General features: G+C 34.9%; 1 long non-coding RNA gene across 1 annotated transcript in view; it reads right to left on the reverse strand.

Annotated features, from left to right (window-relative positions):
* The window catches only part of LOC129059062 (uncharacterized), a 99,103-nt gene that overhangs the window by 71,363 nt on the left and 7,368 nt on the right, over window positions 1-20,372 (reverse strand). The window contains exon 2 of the long non-coding RNA XR_008524695.1: window positions 12,956-13,127. This is a non-coding gene — a long non-coding RNA (uncharacterized LOC129059062). The remainder of the gene's footprint in view (window positions 1-12,955; window positions 13,128-20,372) is intronic.

Raw genomic sequence — 20,372 nt, forward strand, 5'->3', positions numbered from 1 at the left:
TGAATATCTAATTACCATAGTGTGTATTTATGAAGATACCACTAATAATTAATCATGAAATAACAAAAATAATTGTATTCATCTGTGAAAAAATTAATATTAATCAAATTATTTTACCAATAATATTGAACAAATATCATATAACATGAAGATACTAAGAAAATTCAGGATATCTATTTACCAAAGGAAAAGATATATTCAATAATAGACTACTGCTCAAAATGTGAGTCAGCAAAATATTGCTTAATTATTGTCATGTTCTCTCAAGAGATTTCTGAAACGTCTATTCCCTCTCTTCTTCACCATTCTTTTTAGCTATTTCTATGCAGTGTAATTTCAACACATCATCTCTCTGCTTCCGAAGGTTTAATATTTGCCAGTTGCATTAGGAAGTTCAAACCCTTTCACAGTTATTTCCCTGTCTACTTCTTGAGCTTCATTCTAACCCTTACGGAAGACTTCATTCTATTCACACAAGAGATACACTGAACAAACCATGACCTTTCACTCTTCCCTGGTATGATGCTTATTTTGTTTCCTCTTGGCTTTTTTGGTGTGTGTTTGTGTGAATAAGTCCCATAATCCCTGCCCCACCTCTGTCAAGTTCTTTAATAAACCTCTTCTGTTCCATCAGATTATAGGCCAAATATAAAGTATTTATTTATAAGACATGTCTATGAGGCCACTCATTATATATTTTAAACAATAATATTTTAAAGTACAATTGCCAATATACTTGAATTTGTAGCCTGGCTTTGTCACTTGTGAGCTATAACAATGTGTGAAAGTTACCTTGCTCAAGTTACTTAAGCTCTTTGAAATGCAGAATGTTGAGTGAATAGTACTAAACTTATAGGATTATTGGAAGAGATCATATGATGTATTTCAGTTGCAGACTTCAGTTCCTTGGGCAGTATAAATATGTAAAAAATGCTAGATTACATAATAAAATGCACTATACTTCATTCCAACATAAAATAAATCCAATATTTTTTCAGATAACACTCACTTTTTAAATTGATGCATAATAATTGTACATATTTAAGAGGTACAATATGATGTTTTCATATCTGTACACATTAGGTAATGATCAAATCATGGTAATCAGCACATCCATCACTTTAAACATTTATCGTTTCTTCACAGTGAGAACATGTCAAATCCTCTCAGCTGGCTATTTGAAATGTAAAATGCATTATTGTTAGCAATAGTCATGCTATTGTGAAATAGAGTATCAAAACTTATTCTTCCTATGTAATATAACATTGTACCTACTGACTAACATCTCTCATGTTCCTCTCGCCACTATTCTTCTCTGGTAATCACTTCAGTATTTTATTCTCCACTTGTATGAGATCTCAGATTCCATATATAAGTGAGATTATGCAGTATTTGTCGTTATGTGGCTGGCTTATTTCACTTAACATAATATCCTCCAGACTTACCCATTTTGTCACAAGTGGTAAGATTTCATCCTTTGTATGGCTGAATAGTATTCCATTGTCTTCCCCACGTATATAGCATTTTCTTTATCCATTCATCCCTTGATGGGCACTTAGGTTGATTCCAAATCTTGGCTATTGCAGATGTCTTTTTAACATAGTCATTTCCTTTGGCTATATATCCAGTGGTGAGAAATTGCCGGATCATGTAGTCTTTTTTTTTTTTCTATCATGATTTGATTATTTCATAATGTGTACAGGTATTTATTTTTAGTTTTTCTGGGAACCTCCATTCTGTGTTCATAATGAATATACTAACTTACATTCCCACCAACAGTATATAAGAGTTCACCCTCCTCCACATTCTCAGCAGCATGTGTTATGTTGTGTCTTTTTGATAAAAGCCATCCTAACAAGGGTGAGGTGATAACTCATTATGGTTTCAATTTGCAGTTCCCTGATGATAAATGATGTTGAGCATTTTTTTCCTATATCTACTGGATATTTGTATGTCTTCTTAGAAGAAATGTCTATTTAGGTTACTTGCTCATTTTTTAATTAGGTTATTTATATTTTTGCTATTGAGTTGTTTATTTTAAATTCTGGATATTAAACCCTTGTCAGATATATAGCTTGCAAATACTTTTTCCCATTCTGTCTTTTCACTTCATTGACTGTTTCTTTTGCTATACAGAAGCTTTTTGGTTTACTGTATTTCCATTTGTTTATTTTTTGCTTTTGTTGCTCATGCTTTTGAAGTCTTGTCTAAAAAATCCTTGCTCCGATTTATATCATTTAGCATGTCCCCTATGTTTTCTTCTAATAGTTTCACAATTTCAGGTCTTACATTTAAGCCTATAATACAATTTGAGTTGACTTTTTATGTAGTGGGTGATAAGGGTCCAGTTTTGTTTTGTTTTTTTGCATGTAGATATCAAGTTTTTCCGTAACTCTTTACTCAAGAGACAGTTCTTTATTCATTTTGTATTCTTGGCATGTTTGTCAAATAGAGTTGGCTGTTAGCTTAAAAAATATTGCCTTTATATATGCAAATTCATTTCTGGGCTCTCTGTTTTTTTCCATTCGTCTATCTGTCTGTATGTCAATACTATACTGTTTTGGTTACTACAGGCTTATAGTTTAGATTAAAATTAGATAGTGTAATGACTTCAACTTTGTTCTTTTCGCTTAAGATTGCTTTGGCTATTCACAGTCTTTTGTGGTTCCACAAAAATTTTACAATTGCTTTTTTCTATTTCTGTGAAGAATGACATTGGAAAGTTGATAGAGATTGCATTGAATCTGTAGATTGTTTTGGGTATTATAGATGCATTGCATCTATGTTCATTGGGAATATTGGCCTATAATTTTCTTTTTTGGCCTATAATTTTCTTTTTTTTTTGACCTATAATTTGTTGTTGTTGTTGTTGTGCCCTTGTCTGGCTTTGGCATGAGGGTAATACTGGCCTTACACAATGAGTTTTGAAGGATTCTCCTGTTTTCAATTTATGGGAATATTTTTTGAAGAATTGATATTCATTTTTTCTTAAATGTTCTGTAGAATTCAGCAGTTAAACTAACAGTCCTGGACTTTTTTACGGAAGACTTTCTATTATTTCTTCAATTTGGTTACTCATTATTGGTCAGTCCAGATTTTCCTTTTTTTTTTTTTTCTTGATTCAATTCTGGTAGATTGTATGTGTCTAGGAATTTGTACTGATTTTGATTAGTCTTTCACTATTGGCTCTTTGATTCATACTTCATAGAACTGTGCTACTCTGTATACATGAGTAATGTTTCAAACTGGAATTTTATTTTTAACATAAAGATGACTAATATAAGAATAAATTTTTCAGAAGAAAGAGCTATGAAAAAGTGTTTAGACACTTGGAATTTGTATCTTTTGAAAAATATAAATGTGTTAACTGTTATACTAACAAACATGCTATAAAACATGTTTAGCCCAGGCATTGTGGCTCATGCCTGTAATCCTAGCTCTTTGGGAAACTGAAGTGGATCACTTGAGCCCAGGAGTTTGAGACCAACCTGGGCAACATGACAAAACCCCATCTCTGTAAAAATATTTAAAAAATTAGCCAGGTGTGATAGTGTGTACCTGTAGTTTAAACTCCTTGGGAGACTGAGGTCCGAGCTACTGGGAGGTCAAGGTTGCAGTGAGCTGAGATTGCACCACTGAACTTCAGCCTGGGTGATAGAGGAAGACCTTGTCTCATAAAACAGTTTAATATTCCTTTTAATAATTCATTTAATCTTCTTATTTGCTATTTTATAGCATTTTGTAGCTAGGTTTGGGAGGTAAGGTCTTAGGAATGCAATCAAGAGATTTGTATGTAGAGTTAACTCTAGTTAAACATTATGTATGTCACTACCTGAAAACTTTAATAGCAACTAAATTTGCGGCCTCTGGCTATATTTATTGCTATTAATATTTTGTTTAGTGTTTACAGTTTAAAACTATGTTTTATTATAGCAAGGGTAATATGCCAACTAGTCCCATTGTTTGAAATTGAGAATAACATTGTTTTATTGATATGAATTATTCTTTTCAGTTTTTAAAATGTATAAAAGTTGGATATTTAAAGTATGATAGAAAGATTACCTCTAAGAAACAAAAAAATGTTAAACAGAAGCAGCAGTTGTGTACGTGACTGTGTATAATGGATATTAATGGGACCTTCTAAGCAAGAGCCCTGAGTAACTTCACTGGTCTAGCACAAAAAAAAAAAAAAAAAAGCCCTGTTCTCAGGTAACACTTTTGTAGTGTTTTATAGACTTCAATAAAATTGGTTCTTATTATATGTAATTTAAGTATAAATTTGCATATCTCTCTTCTTTTACATTGTGAAAAATGTACACGAGTAGAGTATATAAATTTTTGTTTTAACTCTCACTTGCAATTTTATGTCTTACAGTTTTATAGAAAATTGTATATCGCATCATGATATTCAAGAATCAAATATTTGGTATCATACCTCACCCCAGTCTGCTCATATTCATTTATAACTTACTTTCAAAATAGTAGACTGTGAAAAATCCACTGGTTTGCAACTCTCCGTATTATCCATGAATTATTTATGTAAAAGCTTTACTAATTCTAGTTTTTATTCCTAGTTATTGTATTTGCAGACTGTTAAAATAGCACTGAGATTTTAGGAGTAATACAATTGGATCCAGAGACAAACATAACAAAAAATTTATTGTTACTTTAAACTTTTTCAGTTTGCTGAAGTTATTCATTCTTAACTCAAGTAATTGATGTAAAAATACTTTGTATTAGTCTTAAATTTTACATGTGAAATGACAGTCTTGAAAATATAAATAAATGCCAACGTTTATGACTAAATATTTTATTTTCTATACATCTTTCTAACAGCAAAAGTAAATTTAAAAAACAAAACTCCTTTTTCTCTAAGATTGCTGACTAGCCACAGCCAAGTGGCACATCTCACACTGAGGGACAGAGACATTGTGCAGACTGGTGCAATTCTAGCAGATCTTCAGAGGCAAGGCACTGAGAGCACACAGAGGAAAGACACAGAGGCTGGGCTGAAGAGGGAGAAAGTTGGGAACCCGACATGGGGCTACCATACACCGGGATTTGTTCCTAGCACCCAACTACTACTGCGGAGGTGGTGAATTGAACAGGCAAGGAGCAACCTGCTGTCATCACAGGCCTTTGGATTCCTGGCAGGAAGAGACCCCTCGACTACCACAGATACTTGAGTTGGTAAGGAAAGCTGCTTAGAGAAGAAGTAGAGGCAGAATTCCAGCCTGGGCAGAACCCAGAAGGTTTGGTACAGGAGTGTCCGTAGTGGGGCATAGCCAGGGATGTCCATCCCCTAGGCTCAACTTGCTTCCAGAAAAGACTTTAGTCCTAGGGAACTGCTGGACCTGAACTTTGCACGGCAGTCTTGCCCATGACATGGGGCCAGTCCAACCTGAGCACTTCTTGGTCTGAGGGCCCCTCTGAGCCCCAGCCTGGTTGTGCCTGTCAGCAGTGCAGCTCCCAGGTACCTCCTGGGAGTCTGCACCATAGCTCCTGCACTGCTGGACCATGTCTGACCAGCAGAGTGCTCCAACAGAGCACCACACAGACATGCACCAGCTTCTTCATGCCCTCCCCCTATCCAGAGTCTCCCCCATGCCACTTTGTCTGCAGGCATTCACCCACAGCCACCCCCCATACTGCTTTGCCAGTGCATTTGCACGGGCAGATATAACCTTCCCTTCCCAGCCACTGCTGCCAGCAGGAGTGCACTCTACCCCCAGCACCACACCACTGTTTCCCTCTGAATATTAGCAGGCACAAAGTACACCAGCCCCACTGGCCACAGTGCCCCATTCCCACCAGTGCCCCACCCCCAAGCTAACACCACCTTGGGTGTGAACCCATGCACAGTTGTCGGCATGGGCCCCCTCCCACGAGCCATACTGCCACCACCACTGCTCTGAATGCATGCCTACAGGCTAGTACCCCACCACAGCTAACACATGTGAAGCCGGCCACACTGCTGCTACTGGCACATGCAAACCAAGATGGATCCCTTTGCCACTGCCCTAGGAAGTGCTTTGGCTGGCAACACTCATTGGAATGTTGTGATCAGCAGCCCAGGAGAAACTTGACCTCTCCAGTATAGCAGGTTCCTAATCTGTAGGAGTCAGAGATCAAAGCCAAGGCCTGATACCACTCCTCCAGAATTAGACCACACAGTCCAGGAGTCCTAAGCTGAACACTGCCCTCCTAAAATCATCCAGTAATGAAGTCAGTTGCATGAACCCACCTTATACCTCAATCAAACCCCCAAGATAATCAAATAGGATAAAAAAAATCCAAAGGACAGCAAGTTCAAAGATTGAAGGAACAACAGCTCACAAAGACAAAAAAGGACAAGCACAAGAACTACGACAACTCAAAAAGCCAAAGTGTCTTCTTTCCTCCAAATTACTGTGCTAGTTATCCAGCAAGGAGAGATGAGATGAACTGGACTGAGATGGCTGTAATGACAGAAATATAATTCAGAATATGGATAGGAAACATCATCATGATTCAAGAGAATGTTGAAACCTAATCCAAAGAAAACTAAGAATTACAATAAAATGACACAGAAGCTGGCAGACAATATAGGCAATATAGAAAAGAATGTGACTGACCTGATAGAACTGAAAAACACTCTACAAGAATTTCATAATGCAATCACAAGTATTAACAGCAGAATAGAACAAGTTGAGGAAATAATCTCAGAGCCTGAAGACTGGCTTTCTGAAATAAGACAGTCAAATAAAAAAAATAAAAAGGACAAATGAAGCCTCCAAGAAATACAGGATTATATAAAAATACCAAATCTATGACTCATTGGTGTCCCTGAAAGAGATGGAGAAAATGAAAGCAAGTTGCAAAACGTATTTCAAGATATCATCCATGAGAAATTTCCCAACCTAGCTAGAGAGGCCAACATTCAAATTCAGGAAATGTTGAGAACCGCCACAAAATACTCCACAAGATAATACCCAAGACACAAAATCATCAGATTCTCCAAGGGCAAAATGAAAGAAAAATGTTAAAACAACTAGAGAAAGGACTGGTCATCTACAAAGGGAAGTCCATTAGACTAACAGTGGACTTCTCAGCAGAAACCATACAAACCAGAAGAAATAAACATTCAACATTCTTAAAAAAAGCAATTCCACCTAAAAATTCTCTATCTGGCCAAAGTAAGCTTCATAAGCAAAGGAGAAATAAAATTATTTTCAGTCAAGCAAATGCTGATGGAGTCTGTTACCACCAGACCTACCTAACAAGAGCTCCTGAAAGAAGCACTAAAAATGTAAAGAAAGACCATTACCAGCCACTACAAAAACACAATTAAATACTCAGACCAGTGAGACTATAAAACAACCACATAAATAAGTCACTATAATAAACAGCTAACAACATAATGACAGGATAAAATTCACACATATCAACACTAAACTTGAATGTAAATAGGCTAAATGCTCCCAATTAAAAGGCACAGAGTGAGAAGCTGGATAAAGAAGCAAGGCCCAATGGTATGCTGTCTTCAAGAGCCCCATCTCCCATGCAATGTAACCCATAGGCTCAAAACAAAGAGATGAAGAAAACACTACTAAGCAAATGGAAAACTGAAAAAAAGCACAGGTTGCAATCCTAATTTCATACAAAAGAGACATTAAACTAAAAAAGATCAAAAAAGACAAAGAAGGGCATTGCATACTGGTAAAAGGTTCAATTCAGCAAGAAAACCTAAATATTCTAAATATATATGCACCCAACACAGGAGCACTCAGATTTATGAAGCAGGTTCCTAGAGACCTGAAAGAGACTTAGACTCCCACACAATAATAGTGGGAAACTTTAATACCCCATTAACATTACTAGCCAGATCATCAAGGAAGAAAATTAACAAAGATATTCAGGACCTGAATTCAACACTGGACCAAATGGATCTGACAGACATCTACAGAACTGTTCACCCAAAACAGCAGCATATACATCCTTCTCATCTGCATATAGCACACATTCTAAAATTGACCACACAGTGGGACACGAGACAATCCTCAGCAAATGCAAAAGAACCAAAATCATACCAACCACTCTCTCGGACCACAGCATGATAAAAATAGAATTCAAAACTAAGAATATTACTCAAAACCATGCAATTACATAGAAATTAAACAACCTGCTTCTGAATGACTTTTGGATAAATAATGAAATTAAGGCATAAATCAAGAGGACTGAAACTACTGAAAACAAAGATAAAACCTGCCAGAATCTTTGAGTCATAGCTAAGGCAGTATTAAGAGGGAAATTTTTAGCACTACACACCCACATCAAAAAGTTAAAAAGATCTGTTTAACAACCTAACATCACAACTAAAAGAACCAAGGAAGCAAGATCAAACCAATCCCAGAGCTAGCAGAAGGTAAGAAATAACCAAAATCAGAACTGAACTGAAGGAGATACACAAAAATCCATTCAAAAGATCAACAAATCCAGGAGCTGGGTTTTTTGAAAAAAAAAAATCATAGGATAGATAGACTGCTAGCTAGACTAATACAGAAGAAAAAAAAGATCCAAATAAACACAATCAGAAACAACAAAGAAGACACTACCACTGACCCCACAGAAATACCAATAATGATCATAGACACTTATGAACACCTCTATGCACACAAACTAGAAAATCCAGAAAAGATGAATAAATTCCTGGATACATACACCTTCCCAAGATGGAACCAGGAAGAAATGTGAATCCCCAAACAGACCAATAATGAACTCCAAAACTGAATCAGTAATAAACAGCCTACCAACCAAAAAAGCCCTGGAGCAGATGGAATCACAGCCAAATTCTACCATTATACAAAGATAAGCTGGTAACATTCCTACTGAAACTACTCCAAAAAAATTGAGGAGGAGGGAATCCTTGCCATCACATTCTATGAGCCCAGCATCATCCTGATACCAAAACCTGGTAGAGACACAACAACAGCAGCAAAAACTTTAGGCCAATATCCTTGATGAAAATTGATACAAAAATCCTCAACAAAATAGTAGCAAATGAAATCCAGCAGCACATCAAAAAGCTAATCCCCACAATCAGGTAGGCTTTATTTCTGGGATGCAAGGTTAGTTTAACATAGGCAAATCAATAAATGTGACTCATCACATAAACAGAAGAAAAGACAAAAACCACATGATCATTGCAATAGACAGAGAAAAGGCCTTTGATAAAATTCAACATCCCTTCATGTTGAAAACTCTTAACAAACTAGGTAGTGAAGAAATACACCTCAAAGTAATAAGAGCCATCTATGAGAAACTCCCTGCCAACATCATATGGAATGGATCAATGCATTCCCCTTGAAAATTTGTACAAGACAAGGATGCCTTTTATCATCACTTTTATTCAACATAGTATTGGAAGTCCCGGCCAGGGCAATCAGGCAAAAGGAAAAAGTGAAGGGCATCCAAATAAGAAGAGAGGAAGTCAAACTATCCCTGTTTCCAGATAGCATAATTCCTATCTAGAAAGCCCCAGAGTCTTGGCCTTAAAGCGCCTTAAGCTGATAGACAACTCAGCAAATTTAGGATACAAAATCAACGTACAGAAATCACCAGCATTCTTATACATCAACAACAATCAAGCCAAGAGCCAAATTAGCAATGCAATCTTATTCACAATTGCCACAAAAAGAATAAAATACCTAGGAATATAGCTAACAATGGAGGTGAAAGATCTCTACAAAGATAATTATGTAACACTACTAAGAGAAATCAGAGATGACACAAACAATTGGAAAAAAAATTCCATGCTTATTGATCAGAGGAATCAATATCATTAAAATAGCCATACTGCACACAGCAATTTACAGATTCAATGCTATCCCTACCGAACTACCAACAACATTCTTCACAGAACTAGAAAAAACTATTTTGAAATTTATATGGAACCAAAAAGCAGCCCAAATAGCCAAAGCAATTCTAAGCAAAAATAACAAAGCTGGAGGCATCATGCTTCCCAACTTCAAACTGTATTACAGGGCTACAGTAAGCAAAATAGCATGCTACTGGTACAAAAACAGACACATAGACCAATAGAACAGAATAGAGAGTCCAGAAATAAAGGTGCATGCCTGCAACCATCTTATTTTTAATAAAGTTGACAAAAACAAGCAATTGGGAAATACTCTCTATTCAATAAATGATGCTGGGATGACTGGCTAGCCCTATGCAGAAGATTGAAACTGGACCCCTTCCTTATACTATATGCTAAAATCAACTCAAGATGGAGACTGAAATGTAAAACCCACAACTATAAAAACCCTGGAAGACAACCTAGGTAATAGCATTCTTGACATACACATGGGCAAAGATGTCATGATGAATACACCAAAATCAACTGCAACAAAAGTAAAAGTAGACAAATGGGATCTACTTAACCTAAAGAACTTCTGCAAAGAAAAGGAAACTATCAACAAAGTAAGCAGACAACCTACCTAATGGGAGAAAAGTTTTGCAAATTTTACATCTGACAAAGGTCTAATATCCAGCAACTACGAGGAACTTAAGCAAATGTACAAGAAATACCAAAGAACTTCATTAAAAAGTGGGCAAAAGATATGAACAGACACTTTCAGAAGACAAACATATGGCCAAAAAGCAAATGAAAAAAGCTCAATATCACTGATCATTAGAGAAATGCAAATCAAAACCACAATGAAATATCACTTCACACCAGTCAGAATGGTTACTATTAAAAAGTCAGAAAAATAATAGATGCTGTCAAGGTGGCAGATAAAAAGGACACTTACACACTGTTGGTGGGAGTGTAAATTAATTCAATGATTGTGGAAAGCAGTTTGACAATTCCTCAAATAGTGTGAAACATAACTACCATTCAACACAACAATCCCTTGTTGGGCATATGACCAAAGGATTATAAACCATTGTATCAGAAAGACACATGCATGTGCATGTTCATTGTAGCATTATTCACAACAGAAAAGTTATGGAATCAACCTAAATGCCCATCAATGATAGACTGGATAAAGAAAATATGGTACATATACATCATGGAATACAATGCAGCCATAAAAAAGAACGAGATCATGTCCTTTGTAGGAACATGAGTGCAGCTGGAGGCCATTATCCTTAGCAAACTAATGCAGGAAAAGAAAACCAAATACCAAATATTCTCACATGTAAGTGGGAGATAAAGGATGTATGGACACAGAGAGGGGAACGACAAACAATGGGGCCTATCAGAGGGTGAAATGAGGGAGAGGCTCAGAAAAAATTACTATTGGATACTAAGCTTAGTACCTGGGTGACAAAATAATCTGTACATCAAACTCCTGTGACACAAATTTACCTATGTAAACAAAGACACATGTACCTCTGAATCTAAAACAACAAACGAAACAAAGGGCTTAGTGCTTACTCAAAATTTCTGCTATGAATACTGTAACTGTGAAATAGCTTATTATATTAACTGCCTTTAATGTCAAGTGTCCATAAAATGATAACTTATGAAAGATAAGTCTTAGTCTCTTTGTAATAATTTTTAGTGTGGGAATGTAGTAAAGTGGCAGAATTTTGCTCATATTGATATTTATCTTATGTGACATTGAAGCTACATTTTTTAAAGATTCATTTAAGCAAAAATGTAATTGCAGTAGGATGTTTAGCTCCTTTTAGTGTCCCCTTGTACCTTGGAGTCAGAAAACAAAACAAAAAAAATGGAGTCTCTAATATTTAATCCTTTATTACACCATATGTGGTACTGAGAAATAGTATACTTGGCATCACTCACTGAAGTTTATTATAGAAGATTACTAGCTCACTGCAAGCTCTGCCTCGTGGGTTCACACCATTCCTGTCTCAGCCTCCCGAGCTGCTGGGACTACAGGCTCCCGCCACCATGCCCAGCTAATTTTTTTGTATTGTTAGTAGAGACGGGGTTTCACCGTGTTAGCCAGGATGGTCTCAATCCCCTGACCTCGTGATCTGCCCGCCTCGGCCTCCCAAAATGCTGGGATTACAAGCGTGAGCCACTGTGCCCGGCCTGAACTACATATTTATAAGAACTGCAATAATGATGCTGTCTTTCTTGAAATTGGATGATTCTCTATTTCAACATAGCTATTTTTTTCAGCAAAGGCATGAATGTCCAGTCATTTTCTGAAAGGTGAGAAATTTGAGAAGCAACTAACAAAACATAATGTGTGGATAGATATAGATGAAATAGGAAACTTTTGACATAGCACAAAGTATAATTTCATTTTTCTGCATGTATGTATTACTCTTGAACATTTAGAAAATGAGGCTTAGGAATTCAAATTACTTAAAACAACTCATCAGCTCTTCATACAATTGCAAAATTATTTTACTTTTGAATTTTTTTAAATAATGAAATGGAGCTTTTGTGCAAATTCAAGAAAGTTCAGAATACCAGAAGCCCAATATATGTGTATTATCATATATGTATGTTCTTCATCTGCTTCTGTATGTGATCTAGGAAAAACCAAACATATGGCTTTTTTATGACTTTAGCAATGTTCACAACATAATTAATTCTACTTATCATAGTAAAAGGATGGACACAAGCATATATAAATGTGTATTTCAATTAAAGTGTATTCTCTGCCATGTGGCTTCAGGAGGGTATATAATGAACAAAATGGGAATAGGAGAAATAAAACATAATATATTAACTATGTGAGTTCTAAGTGTATTTAGGGATTGTGTGGTTAGCTTTGGGTCCTGTTTCTTCTTCAAGTATCAGCAAAGTAGATCATAATAAAAATAAAGCACTAATTCAGTTCTGGATAAAGATGTTCACACATATATCCAGAGTGCCTGCAGATCAAGAATCCAAGCATAGCTACTGAGCTTCTGTTACGGATCTCACAAGGCTACAGTTAAAGTGTCAGCCATACTACCTCCTCTTCCAAAGAGTTACCTATGGAATTACCTGCTTCCAAGCTCATTCAGGTTGTGGATATAATTCATTTCCTGTGGTTGTAAGAACAAGGTCCCCAGTTCTTTGCTGACTGTAAGCTGGAAGCTGCCTTCAACTCCTAGAGGCAATTGGCCTCCAGATCCTTCTGTGAACTTCTTCAATGTGGTTCCTTAATGCACTGAACCTGCAAGAAAACTCTAGCTCTAATCTGCTGGAGTCTTTTTTAACTTAACACACTACAGGCATAACATCTCATTACCTTTGCTATATAGCGTGATCTAATAAAAACTCATGAGGAGAGTATCGTTTTATCACTTTTTCCATATTCTACTGGTGAGAGCAAACCACAGATCCTGTCCAGACATAAGGAGATAGTAATACTCAGCAGTGTGAACATCAGGAGGCCAGAAATTATTGAGGAGTAACCTTAGTATCCGTCTGCCACACACTCCATAGACAAACTGCTAGAAAGTAAAGAAAAGGAGAAAATCTTTGCAAAACTTTACAAGCTGATCGATTGTTGAAGATGGCCATTATTGAAAATTAAGTTATAAAAATTACAATTAAGTAATTTACATTAAAACAAAATTAATAAATACTTAAAAAGAATTACCTTACGATTACTCTACTATATTGTACTATTTTCTATGTTCTTGAGGATATTTACATTTTTTTTTTTGTGGAACTACTCTATAATGGTGTGCTACTTCACCTTTCCTCCTAATTCTGCATTCAATGACTTTATGTTATTATGTTGAAATCAACCATAGTAAAAATGTTTGCACTACAGAAATGAGCAAATGTTACAACTGAGAATCGGAGCTATTTTTGTTGTTGTTGTTAAAAAACAATTGGTATGCATTTACCAGCCTGTCCCTAATTACAGGTAGAGTAAATTTAAGAGTTGTGAGATTATGCTTACACAGCATCTTTGCATTTTAAAATCAAATTTATAAACACATACATAATTGGAAGTAGAATTGTCTGCATTGTACTTTTTGATGAAGTTTTTCTTTCTTTTTTTTTTTTTTGACAAAGTCTCGCTCTGTTGCCCAGGCTGGAGTACAGTGGCATGACCTCAGCTCACTGCAACCTCCGCCTCCCGAGTTCAAGGGATTTTCCTGCCCCAGCCTCCCGAGTAGCTGGGATTACAGGCAGATGCCACCATGCCGGACTAATTTTTGTATTTTTAGTAGAGACGGGGTTTCACCATGTTGGTCAGGCTGGTCTTGAACTCCTGACCTTGTGATCCACCTGCCTCAGCCTCCTAAAGTGCTGGCTGGGATTACAGGCAAAGTTGTTCTTTCAGAAGAGAAGATTTTCCCACACTTTCTTTTCAGCCAAACTTATTGTCTAATCAGATTGTTGCCTCATGTCTCCTAGATCTTCTTATCTTTTCTTCTCGCAATGTTGTGCTGAAGTCACAGGAAAAGTACATTAATGAATGCCTATAGCATTCATTAAAATATGTTCACTTTTTTGAGTTGTGGCAACAAATATATTTGATATCTCTCTCAGAAAATGCAAAAACAGAATTACAAACATGTCTCCTTTTAGATACATACTCATCTTTATGTAAAAAATAAGTAAAGCAAATCACTTGAATTTAAAAGTATTTCATTTATTTGGATCTCAGGTGAAATACGTTGGTCTTTATTAACAGTAAGAGGGATTGACAACCTGGTTAACTGAGATCTGGTCAGCTTACCAATTAATTTTGAATCATACGTATCATTTAATATTTAGTGTGATTTTATTCTGTACTGTGTTAATAGCAGCACATCGTGGTTATGTCTTTTATATTAAATATAGATATAGTCTCTTCTTGTCATCTTTAAATCTTCCTAACATTATCAAAAGTATGTTTCTCAGGGCTATAATTTTAGGAACAATTTATTGATAATCAAGAAACACTAAAAACAAATATATGTAGGGTATGGAATTCAAATTATACTTATTTTTGTTAGTCACTATAAAAAGAAAGGATTTAAGATAAACATATTGCTTGATTTATTAGTGTTACGCTTTTTTATTTGAAGCCAAATGTTTGACAATATTAATAAAAATATCTCTGTGTAGCTTCTTATTTTTAAAAACCCTCTGTAGTATTTCATAATTAAAAGCTAAAATGCATTTATGGAAAGGGAATTAGGAATGTCTGTTTTAGCCAATTTATTTGGTTCTATCCAATGAAAAGTTGGCGTATAATATGTTATAAAATGTATACAACTTCTAGGCTCTTAATCATTCATTCTATCTCATAAATCCCATTTGCCAGCTTGGTTTCAATACTCTGAGTTACTTTGGAAGCCACATACTGAAGAGGTCAAATCTTCCACCAACCTCAGTTGCTGAATGGCTTTACAAAACAACATACCTCTGTGGTGCTGGTTCGATTTATTTGAAAAATAAATGTTTACTATATTAAGTGTAGATGCAAAAAAAAGATTATAGAGTAAATTTCACAGAGGACTTCTTTGTTTTATTTGGAAATTTTCATGCTGAAGAATGAAGTCCCTTTCTCATCAAAAACAGCCACCTTAAAATCAATTTCCCATAGAACCAGTAGTTTAACTTTATCTCAAAGGTAAGGTATACTCAATCTCGGCTCATATTTAATATCTTAAATTCAGAATACATTGTAATTCCATGAGAAGAGGTCACAGAAGCTCTTCATTGGGAATTCTCCCAGACCATGCCTCATGTGTCTCTTCATTTCATATGTCTCCTAATTTGTATTCTTTATAATAAAACTGTATTCATAAGTATAGCAGATTCCTGATTTGTGTGTCTTTCTAGAAACTATCAAGCTTCAGGGGGTCATGAGAACTCCTTGGATGCGTGACCAGTTGATTAGAAGTTCAGGTGGCCTGGGGACCCCAAATTTGTAGCTGTCATCTGAAGTATGGGCAGTCTTTAACTTATGGATTTGCAACTAACTCCAGGTGGCTGGTGTAAGAATTATTTTCAGTATTGCAGCTATATTAGAAAGCCTAAGCCTAGAATATTGAAATGTAAAAATAAAAATTGGAAATATAAAATAAGTTCTATGTAGATAAATTTTCAGGAAAAAATGAGTTTCTTACAAAATAAGAAGGCAAAAAAAAAGATTCATTTTAAGATTCATTTGGGAAATCTTGTGTTAAAAAAAAATGAAAACATTTTTCCTTCTTTCTCAATATCCTGAGACTATTTTTTCGAAGAATTTAGGTGCATCAAGTCTTCATACCACTATGAAAAAAAAAAATGTGAGCCATCTGAAGCTTCAGTTAACAGGTTAACTCGGGTAGGAAATGCCAGACAGTTTTTCTCCCTTTTCAAATCAGTTTCCTTTCTCAAACTGAGAATTTAACTTACCTGTTAAAAATTTCAGACTGTTTCCATATTGCCTCAAGGACAAAAGGCAAAGGAGCATTCAGTGAAGACTAAAATTTACCTAGGCCATACCCCTGTTCTCTTCTCGGGGATTGTGTATAGATTCCCAGTTACTCCCTAACAAAATTTTACTTGTTCTTTGTTATCCTTTTTGTTTTATATAATTCAGGAAATGATGCTTTTGCTATTTTAAAATAGAATGACTCAGGGATGTTTTACTAATTATTTCCTTGTGTAATATATATTAGTTCACAAAATATCTCATTTTAATCTTTTTCTATAATTGCAAGTATTTTAAAGAAAGCAATCATTGCATATTTAATAGAACACAATGTAAAAAAAGATAAAGTTGACCAAGTGAAGAAAGAATGAGACAGTTATATATTTACAAATGCATCATTATTCCAAAGAGCATGGTACACGTTAAATGTCACACAAAAAATGTCTAAAACACAGGCTACAAGCATTTCTCATTTTTGCCCTTTTATCTTTTACCACCTCAAAATTTACGACAGAATAAAATAAACATTAAGCTCCCTTATATATTTTTTCTAAATGATTCTTTTTTCTTTCTTTTTTTTTGCTTGCCCAGCATTAAAGAATGTTTGTATAATCCAATGTAAAGGAAATCAATACTTCCAGATCGCTCTTTTTTTAAGTAGAATAAGCTTTACAAACTAATCAAGGGAGTAAATCATCAAAGAATAAATATTTAACAACTATTCATCAAACTACAAATTTAAAGTTCAAAGTATTAGCCTTACAATTTCCAAATCAACATATTGATTCCTTAAATGCAATGTCTAGCTCGCTTTAAGGGTACTACAAGTAAAGTATTGAAAAAGTCTTACAATATCAACATCCATTTTTTATTGGCTAGTTATCACTACTTAATTCTGTAACCAAATTAGCATGTTTGAGACAATATATTAAATTCAAAAATTTAAAACTCTTTTGTAACATATGAATTGTTTTAATTGCCTAGGGGAATGAGTTCTTGTGTTTTCTTTTGTAATCACAATTATTAATATAGTATATTTCTAATATCCCAATGAAGATTTAAAATATTATATGTACTAGAGTGATTCTATTTCAATTTATTCTATTCAATTTTAATCCACTCTAGTTATTGCATGCAAAAATATTTGATGGCTCACATAATCTGTTTTTATAACACACTAATAATTCACCACCCTCAGTATGAAAAACATCATCTAAACAACACAGTTTACGATCACTATTGGCTGTGTTGCTCTCTATTGGCAAGATAATTTTCTTTATGTATACTATGTAGATTCAGAACCTGCCTCTCAAAAATGGTTTTCTCTACTCCTCTCTTGCTCTGACAGTAAGAAGGACAATTGTTCACCATGTGATTAAAGAGCTTCTTTTGCTAATGCTATTTTTCTTTTCCAATAAGGCTACTTAAAACTTGTACTTGACTCTCATTTTGCTTTGCAAAAAATCCACAATGTTTTAAATCTCCTCTGTTATTCTATCACTAGACCACAAAATAAGGCAGAAACACATTTTAGTCACTTCAATCTTGACAGCATTCTGACACTCCTATAAAGTTTATAGGTGGTGCTTTCCCTATCCTAGGTTAAACTTGGATTAGATAGTCCAAGAGAATGAGGGAGGAACTCTGAAACTAACTTTATCATAGTAGTCTGTGTTTGGGGGAATAATTTCTCCTAGATGGGTGTCCAAACTGTGAACTCTTTAATCATATAAATCTGGGATGTAGGAAAAAACTTTTAAAAATATACTGGTGATGTTATTGTAAGATACAATTTCAAGTATATTGAACATTTACTTCTTTCGATGGATCCTGAGTATGTGAACTGACTTAATTCTGAAAACTGTGTAAGAAACCATGACTTCAATATCTAATTCCAGGTCAGGCTTCTGTTAACATGACCGAAATAGTTATAGTCATACCCATTAGTAGAATGCCAAATTAGTATCCATTTATTTTGGTCCAGGAATGCTGTGCACATTTGAGTAAAATTAAAGATTCCTTCTGATGTAAATTCTTGTTATTGACTGGCTTTACCTCTTTTGGGATCCACTACTTCGGCACCGTAATACAAATATGCAGTCTCTGGTGCCCCAGATGATCTCTTTCTACTAAAAACCTAGGAGCAAATTTTAATAACACCATCTCCCAACAGGATCACAACCCACTGAAAATAATCAATACAGTGATATATACGGAAACTGGTGTCCTCCTTGGTTAAATGTTTCTCAAGATGATTATCTCTGGGCTCTCTCCTCAGATATAGTTTGGGCAAGAGTGGATATATCCAAAATCTCTTGTTGCTTTCTCTAATAATTTTTCTCTAATTTGTCACCTTAATCTTTTTTTTGACTAATATAAATGATTTAAAAGAATAAAAAGACAAGTCACAGGCTAATATAAATGGCTAGCAAATCACATATTTGTAAAATAATTTGAGTTCAGGATATACAAATAAATCTGAAAGGTCAATAAGAAATCAAAGAAACTAAAAAACAAATGGACAAATGTCTAAATAGACATTTTTCTAATTAATATATACATACAGAAAATAGGCACATAAACAGATACCTAATATAATTAGTTATTAAGGAAACCCAAATTAAAACCACAATAATATAATTGTTTATATATATATATATATATATATATATATATATGCCTAAAATTAAAAAAAAATCCAACCATACCAAATTTTGGTGAACATGTGATTCAAATGAAATGGTCATGAAATTGCTGGTAGGAATATAAAGTGGCACAACTACCTTTGGAAACAGTCGCCATTTAACTAAAAGCTAAAAATACACCTGCCATAGGACACAGATATTGCATTCCTAGGTATTTCAAAACTGAATGTTTTTTTCAGACAAAGCTTTCTGCATAAATACTTGTGGTGGCTTTATTTTTATTTTTGATAGTCAAAAACTGGAAGCAATGCAGTCTATCAACATGTAAGTGAGTAAACAAATTGCATTTCCATATAATGGAATACTATTCTTCAATAAAAAGAATAAATTATTGATATATATAATTATAGTTTGGATCTCTCAAAATAATTATATTAAGTATGTCGACAAAAGAATCACAAGGTTAAAAAATTTGCAAAGGAGAACTTTGTTTCTTCTAAAGGGTTGTATCCTGCAAAGTGGCCATTCGTACAGGCTAGGAAGCACAGTCTCTGACAGAATTTGGAAACAAGCACTTCGAGTGAGGGAAGAATAAGACCGGAATTTATTGTGAATAGGGTGACTTCTCATTTTTAAAATTGGGATTTGTAAAGGAAGTTTTAAATTTTGCTGAAGACTATATATTTTTGATGTTGTTTTTACATTTATAATGTCTTTATTGAAATAAATTGTCATACGATAAAGTAAAATATGTAAACAATTTGATAAGTTTTGGTACATGTATACACCTATAAAACCACTATTACATGTAGATAATGGACAAATCCATCACAGCCAAAAGTTTTCTTCTGCATATTGTCAGATCTGTGCACATCCCCTTCCCCGCTGCTAATCCTCTTCCCCAGGCAATGAATAACCTGCTTCTGTCAGTTTAGATTAGTTTGTATTTTATGGAATTTTACATAAACAAAATCCCAAAATATCCACTCTTTTGGTGTGGCTTTTTTCACTTGAGACATAAAAATAAAATCTTAAACCTCTCAATCAACTGAACGAATCCGAATCTCCATCTTGGCCAAGGGGAACCCAGAGAAACTTTAAAAACTGAGTTCCTGGCCATGACAGAATGGGAGGTTGGATACATCTCAGTATGACTCCTCTTTATTAATCTTTAACCAGAGTGCTTCCCTAAGGAGTAAACAGAAACCAGCTCTGAAAAACAAAAACTATAAAGCACATTCCTTTGTCTCCTTAGGCCAATCATCTGAAGCCAACAGCAGATGTGACAGCTCACCAGATTTACAGTGCATCTCTTCCTAAAAACTGACCATGATCACCAGACTAGTTTGGAGAGGATGCACAGAGAGGGTTTTTGCATCCTTGGCTTCACCTTTTGATGTCAGTGTGT

Source organism: Pongo abelii, chromosome 3 (assembly GCF_028885655.2).
Source record: "Pongo abelii isolate AG06213 chromosome 3, NHGRI_mPonAbe1-v2.0_pri, whole genome shotgun sequence".
NCBI classification, from domain to species: Eukaryota; Metazoa; Chordata; class Mammalia; order Primates; family Hominidae; genus Pongo; species Pongo abelii.